Source organism: Hipposideros armiger, unplaced genomic scaffold (assembly GCF_001890085.2).
Source record: "Hipposideros armiger isolate ML-2016 unplaced genomic scaffold, ASM189008v1 scaffold_545, whole genome shotgun sequence".
Taxonomy (NCBI): Eukaryota; Metazoa; Chordata; class Mammalia; order Chiroptera; family Hipposideridae; genus Hipposideros; species Hipposideros armiger.
The window spans coordinates 134,156-140,777 of record NW_017731895.1 but is presented as its reverse complement, the minus strand read 5'-3'; the positions used below and the strand labels follow the sequence as shown (position 1 = coordinate 140,777).

Below are 6,622 nucleotides of genomic sequence, written 5' to 3'. Positions count from 1 at the left end.
TTCATTTTGTTATAGCTTCCAGAGAAGATTTCAAGAAGCACTCCTCATGCCACCATTTTGGACATCAGAGTCCAAGGAATTTAATTAATGAGTACTCTCACAGCCTCTCATTATTGAAAACTGTCAACTATATGATATAATAAAAATAGTAACAATAGCTTAATTTATTCAGTAGTTTCTTTGTAGCAAGCATTATTGTAAAAGCTTTGAAAATTTTACTGATTTTGTGTTTTTGCAATGGGTTTGCTGCCAGAACACAGGTGTCATGAAAACCACTGCTAAATCTAAGCCAAAATGGGAAAGGAAAAGACTCATATCAACAGCATCATCATTGGACACATAGATTCTGGCAAATCTACCCCTACTGGTCACCTGATCTACAAATGTGGTGGGATTGACAAAACAACCATTGAAAATTTTGAGAAGAAGGCTGCTGAGATGGGAAAGGACTTTTTTGAGTATGCCTGGGTCTTGGATATACTGAAAGCTGAATGTGAGCATGGTGTCACCATTGATACCTCCATGTGGAAATTTGAGAGCAGCAAGTATTATTAGTGACCATCATTGATGCCCCAGGATACAGAGACTTCATCAAAAACATGATTACAAGCATACCTCAGGCTGCCTGTGCTGTCCTGATTGTTGCTGCTGGTGTTGGTGAATTTGAAGCAGGTATCTCCAAGAATGTGTAGACCCGTGAGCATGTCCTTCTGGCTTACACAGTGGGAGTGAAACAACTAATTGTTGGTGTTAACAGAATGGATTCCACTGAGTCCCGCTGCAACCAGAAGAAATACAAGGAATCATTAAAGAAGTCAGGACCTACATTAAAAAAATTGGCTATGACCCTGACACAGTAGCATTTGTGCCAATTTCTGTTTGGAATCATGACAACATGCTGGCGCCAAGTTCTAACATGCCTTGGTTCAAGGGATGGAAAGGCACCCATAAAGATGGCAATGTCAGTGAAACTATGCTGCTTGAGGCTCCGGATTGCATCCTGACACCAACTCATCCAACTGACCAGACTTTGTGTCTGCCCCTCCAGGATGTCTACAGATTTGGTGGTATTTGTACTGTTCCTGTGGACAGAGTGGAGATGGGTGTTCTTATACCTGGCATGGTGGTCACCTTAGCTCCAGTCAACATTACAACTGAAGTAAAGTCTATTGAAATGCACCATGGAGCTTTGAGTGAAGCTTTTCCTGGGGACAATGTGGGCTCCAATGTCAAGAATGTGTCTGTCAAAGATGTTCATCATGGCAATGTGACAGCAAACATGACCCACCAATGGAAGCAGCTGGCTCATGGCTCAGGTGATTATCCTGAACAATGCAGGCCAAATCAATGCAGGATACCCACCTGTACCGTATTGTCACACAGGTCACATTGCTTGCAAATTTGCTGAGCTGAAGAAGACTGATTGATGTTCTGGGAAAAAGCTGGAAGATAGCCCAAAGTTTTTGAAATCTAGTGATGCTGCCATCATTGATATGGTTCCTGGTAAGCCCATGTGTGTTGAGAGCTTCTCTGACTATCCTCCTCTGGGCCATTTTGCTATTCATGACATGTGACAGATAGTTGCTGTGGGTGTCATCAATTCAGGGGACAAGATGGCAGCTGTAGCTAGCTGGCAAAGTCACTAAGCCTTCCCAGAAAGCCAAATTAATAACAACCCCAACACCTGCCACCCCAGTCATAATCAGTGGTGGAAGAATGCTCTCAGAGCTGTTTGTCTCAATTGCCATAAAATTCTTTAGTAAAAGGTTAATGATTACAATGAATTGTTAAATCTGCAGAAGGAAACAATATTTTGTGGATTATTTTTTTGTGGCAGTTTTTAAGCTATCATTTTGATAAATTATTACCTTTATAATGGAGGGGCAGAGATGTGGAATAGGTTGGTTCCACACCCACGTGTGGCACTTAAAAATTGGGACAGATATCTCAGCTGAGGAAGTCCCCCCAGAGAAGTGAGAGTTCTCAGCTCTAGAACAGACTTCCCAGCCCAGGGTTCCAGTGCCAGGAAGAGAGAGAAGTTCCCATAATTTCTGGCTGTGAAAACCAATGGAGATTGTAGCTGAGTGAGAATAGAATGCCTGCAGTCCCAGGCATGCCTCTTAAAGGACACACACACAGACTTACTTGCTGACAGACTCACTCACTCTGAGCTCCAGCATGGGGCCAGCAGATCAAAAGGTGCCAGGGATATACAGAGAGGAACTGAAGTGTCTGGCTTCAGGACAAGGGCTGGAGGGGCAGCTTTCTCCTAGAGTGGAAAGGTGGAGGAAGCCATTTTTTCTTTGTTGAACCCTCCCCCCCTATCAACATGCAGGCACAGGAGGCTGCAATATCTGAGTCTCCATCAAGCTAACACCATTTGTTTCCCCCACCCTGGCGATTCCCTGAGACCCCACCCAACTTTTGGCCATGCCCAAGCCTCTTCCAGTGCCTTTCCTGTACAAATGGCCTTTCTTGGCTCATGCTGTGGACATTTCTAAAATCTCTCAAATGTTCACAAAACCAAATAAGCAGCATCTGGCTTTAGCATGTCCCATATCACTTCCTGACCAGCCCCATGCCCCACATCAGTGGCAGTGGGCCTTGGTTTGTGGCTTGGCCTCTGCAGCCACCTCCAAGACCAGATTGGGTGAGAGTCATCTGGGGATTGCTTTGAGGCTCATGCCAGGTGGCCCTGAGAAGAGCACAGGCTTTGGGTGAAATTGGCCTACTGTTGACCCCCTCCTAGAAGGCCCCAGCTTAGCATGCCTCGTGGCCAGCATCAGACTAAGCCTGATCATCATATGGCCACCTCCAAGGACAACACATCCAAACAGGAGACTTGGCAGGCATCAGAGCCATGCTAAAGCAAATCCTGCTCTGCAGCGTCAGCCCTTACACAACAGCTCCTCCACTGTAGTCACGGCCAAGTCTGCACAACTAATCAGCCTGAGGGTCAATCTCTCCCACTGATGTGCAAACAGCAACCAAGGCTCAACTACAACAGGAAGACTCTCAAAATCCACACAAGGAACATACCTGAAGCACCTAGTTCTTTTTTTTCTTTTTTTTCTTTTTTATTATTTTTTTATTGTTAGTTTTAGGTGTACAGAACAATGCAATAGTTACCCTTTTCACCCTCACAAAGTAACAACCCCCCTCCCCCCATCTATTGCCCTCCCACCCCCGATATCATGCTTATCTATTACAATTCCATTGAATCCGTTCCCGCACTCTACTCCATGTCCCGAGGTTATATGTATATATAATTATAGTTGACATACAGTATTATTCAACATCAGTTTCAGAAATACAATGCGGTGGTCAGGCCTCTACATCAACTATGAAGTGGACTCCCCAAAAGGACATGGGTCCATCTGGCCCCCTAAGAAATACATACAACATTATTGATTGTATTCCTCGGACTGTCTTTTTCTATCCCTGCGGCCATATTACAATTACCCATTTGTATTGACTCATCCCTTCCCCCTCTCCTTCATCCCCACCCCCTCCTGACTAGCAACCCTCAGTTCTTCCTCTGTGTCTCTGAGACTATCTCCATCCACTTCTCCCATCCATTCAGTTCCTTAGAATCCACGTATAAGTGAGATCATATGATATTTGTCTTTCTCTGACTGACTTATTTCACTTAGCATAATGTTCTCTAGTTCCATCCATATTGTTGCAAAGGGTACTATTTCCTTCTTCTTTATAGCTGAATAATACTCCATTGTGTAAATGTACCAAAGTTTCTTAATCCAGTCATCTACCGATGGGCATTTTGGTTGTTTCCAAGTCTTAGCTATTGTGAATAACACCGCAATGAACATAGGGGTACATATATTTTTTTGGATTAATGTCTTAGGATTTTTTGGATAAATACCTAAGAGTGGGATTGCTGGGTCATAAGGTAGTTCCATTTTCAGATTTTTGAGGTGCCTCCATACTGATTTCCATAATGGCTGCACCAGCCTGCAGTCCCACCAGCAGTGCACCAGGGTTCCGTTTTCCCCACAGCCTCGCCAGCATTTGTTGTTTGTTGATTTATTGATGATAGCCATTCTGACCGGGGTGAGGTGGTATCTCATTGTGGTTTTAATTTGTATTTCCCTAATGCTAAGTGATGTTGAACATTTTTTCATATGCCTGTTGGCCATCTGTATGTCCTCTTTGGAGAAACATCTCTTCATATCCTCTTGGAGCACCTAGTTCTGATGACCAGAAAGACTGCATCACTGGGACCCTGAAGACACCTACTACATATGGCCATTCAACTAAGACCAAGAGGCAGAGCAACCCTACCTAATACATAGAAACAAACAGAGGGAGGCAGCCAATATGGGGAGATGAAGTAAAATGTCCCAAATAAAAGTACAGAACCAAGCTCCAGAAAATTAACTACACAAAATGGAGACAAACAATTTACCAGATACAGAGTTCAAAACACTGGTTATAAAGATGCTCAGTGATCTAAAGGAGAACTTCAACAAAGAGATAAGTAACTTAAAAATGGAAATAGAAAACCTAAAAAAGAAGCAGTCAGAAATAAAGCATACAATAATGGAAATGAAGAATACATTAGAGGGAATCAACAGTAGAATAGATAAAGCAGAGGATCAAATCAACGATTTAGAAGATAAGGTAGAAGAAAACACCCAATTAGAATAGCAGAAAGAAAAAAAAATGATACAAAAAATTGAGGATAGTTTAAGGGGCCTCTGGGAAAACATGAAGCATACTCACATTATCATCATAGGGGTACCAGAAGGAGAAGAGAGAAAGAGCAAGGAATTGAAAAACTATTTGAAGAAATACTGATGGAAAACTTCCCTAATGTGGCATAGGAAATAAACATACAATTCCAGGAAGCACAGAGAGTCCCACAAAAGATGAACACAAAGAGTCCCATACACATCATAATCAGAATGCCAAAGATTAAAGACAAAGAGAGAATCTTAAAAGCAGCAGGAGAAAAGCAGTTAGTTACCTACAAGTGAGTTCCCATAATACTATCAGCTGATTTCTCAACAAAAATTTTGCAGGCCAAAAGGGATTGGCACAAAATAGTCAAAGTGATGAAAGCAGGGACATATTAGCAAGATTACTCTACCCATCAATGCTATCATTTAGAATCGAAGGACAGATGAGTTTATCACCACCAAACCAGTATTACAAGGAATGTTAGAGGGATTTCCTTAAGATGAACAAAAAAAGGGAAAATAATTTAATAATAAAATGGTAATAACTACATTTCTATCAACAATTCCTTCAAATATAAATGGGTTAAATGCTCCAATCAAAAAATAGCGTGGCTGAATAGATAAGAAAACTTACATATGCTGCCTACAAGAGACTCACTTTAGATTGAAAGACACACACAGAATAAAAGTAAAGCAATGGAAAAAATATTTTATGAAAATAGCAACAAATAAAAATCGCTGGGGTAGTATTACTTATAAGAGACAGACATATAAATGAAAAATTGCTCAACTTCACTAGCTATTAGGGAAATGGAAATCAAAATCACAATGAGATATCACCTCACACTTGTTAGAATAGTTATTATCAACACAGACAAGTTGTCTGTTGGAGACAAGTGTTGGAGAGTTTGTGGAGAAAAAGGAACCCTCATACACTGCTGGTGGGAATGTAAATTCATACTGCCACTATAAAAAACAGTATGGAGATTCCTCAAAAAATTAAAAATAGAGTTATTATACAACCCAGCAATCCCTCTTCTGGGTATCTACCCGCCCCCCCAAAAAATCTGAAAATATTTATTTGTAAAGAAATATGTACACCCATGTTAATTGCAGCATTATTCATGGTGACTAAGATATGGAAACAACCAGTGTCCTTTGATATATGTTTGGATAAAGATGAAGTGGTACATATACACAATGGAATATTACTCAGTTATAAAATGAAACACTGCCATTTGCAACAACATGGAAAGACGCATCTTGTGATTATCATGCTAAGTAAAGTGAGTCAAATAGAAAAAGTTAAGAACCATATGACTTCACTCATATGTGGATATAAAACTGAAAGCACAAAGAAACAAGACAAAGATGAAATAAAAGTTGATAGGCACAGACAACAGTTTAATGGTTACCAGAGGGTAAGGGAGGAAGGAGTGGGAGACAAAAGTAAAGGGGGTGAAATATATGGTGATGGAAAGAGTACTGACTCTGGGTGGTGAATATGCAATGAATATATGAGGTCTGACAATTAAGTTCGCAAACTTTGTTGCAATGATGTTGCTAAACTTTTTTGATATCAGAGGGATTATTCATTATAAATTTGTACCATCTGGACAAACAGTTAACCACGTATACCATTTGGAAGTGCTGAAAAGGCTGCATGAAAAAGTTATATGACCTGAACTTTTCACCAACAATTCATGACTGTTGCATCATGACAATGCACCTGTTCACATGGAACTGTCTGTAAGGGAGTTTTTAGCCAGTAAACAAATAACTGCATTGGGATACCATCCCTGCTCACCTGATCTGGCCTCCAATTACTTCTTTCTTTACCCGAAGATCAAGAAAATATTGAAAGGTAGACATTTTGATAACATTCAGGACATCAAGATTAACACAACAACAGCTCTGATGGT

At 40.8% G+C, this 6,622-nt stretch overlaps 1 pseudogene; it reads left to right on the top strand.

Moving 5' to 3' along the window:
* Positions 1–294: 294 nt before the first annotated feature.
* LOC109396803 (elongation factor 1-alpha 1-like) lies at positions 295–1,574 on the top strand (annotated as a pseudogene).
* Positions 1,575–6,622: the final 5,048 nt, after the last annotated feature.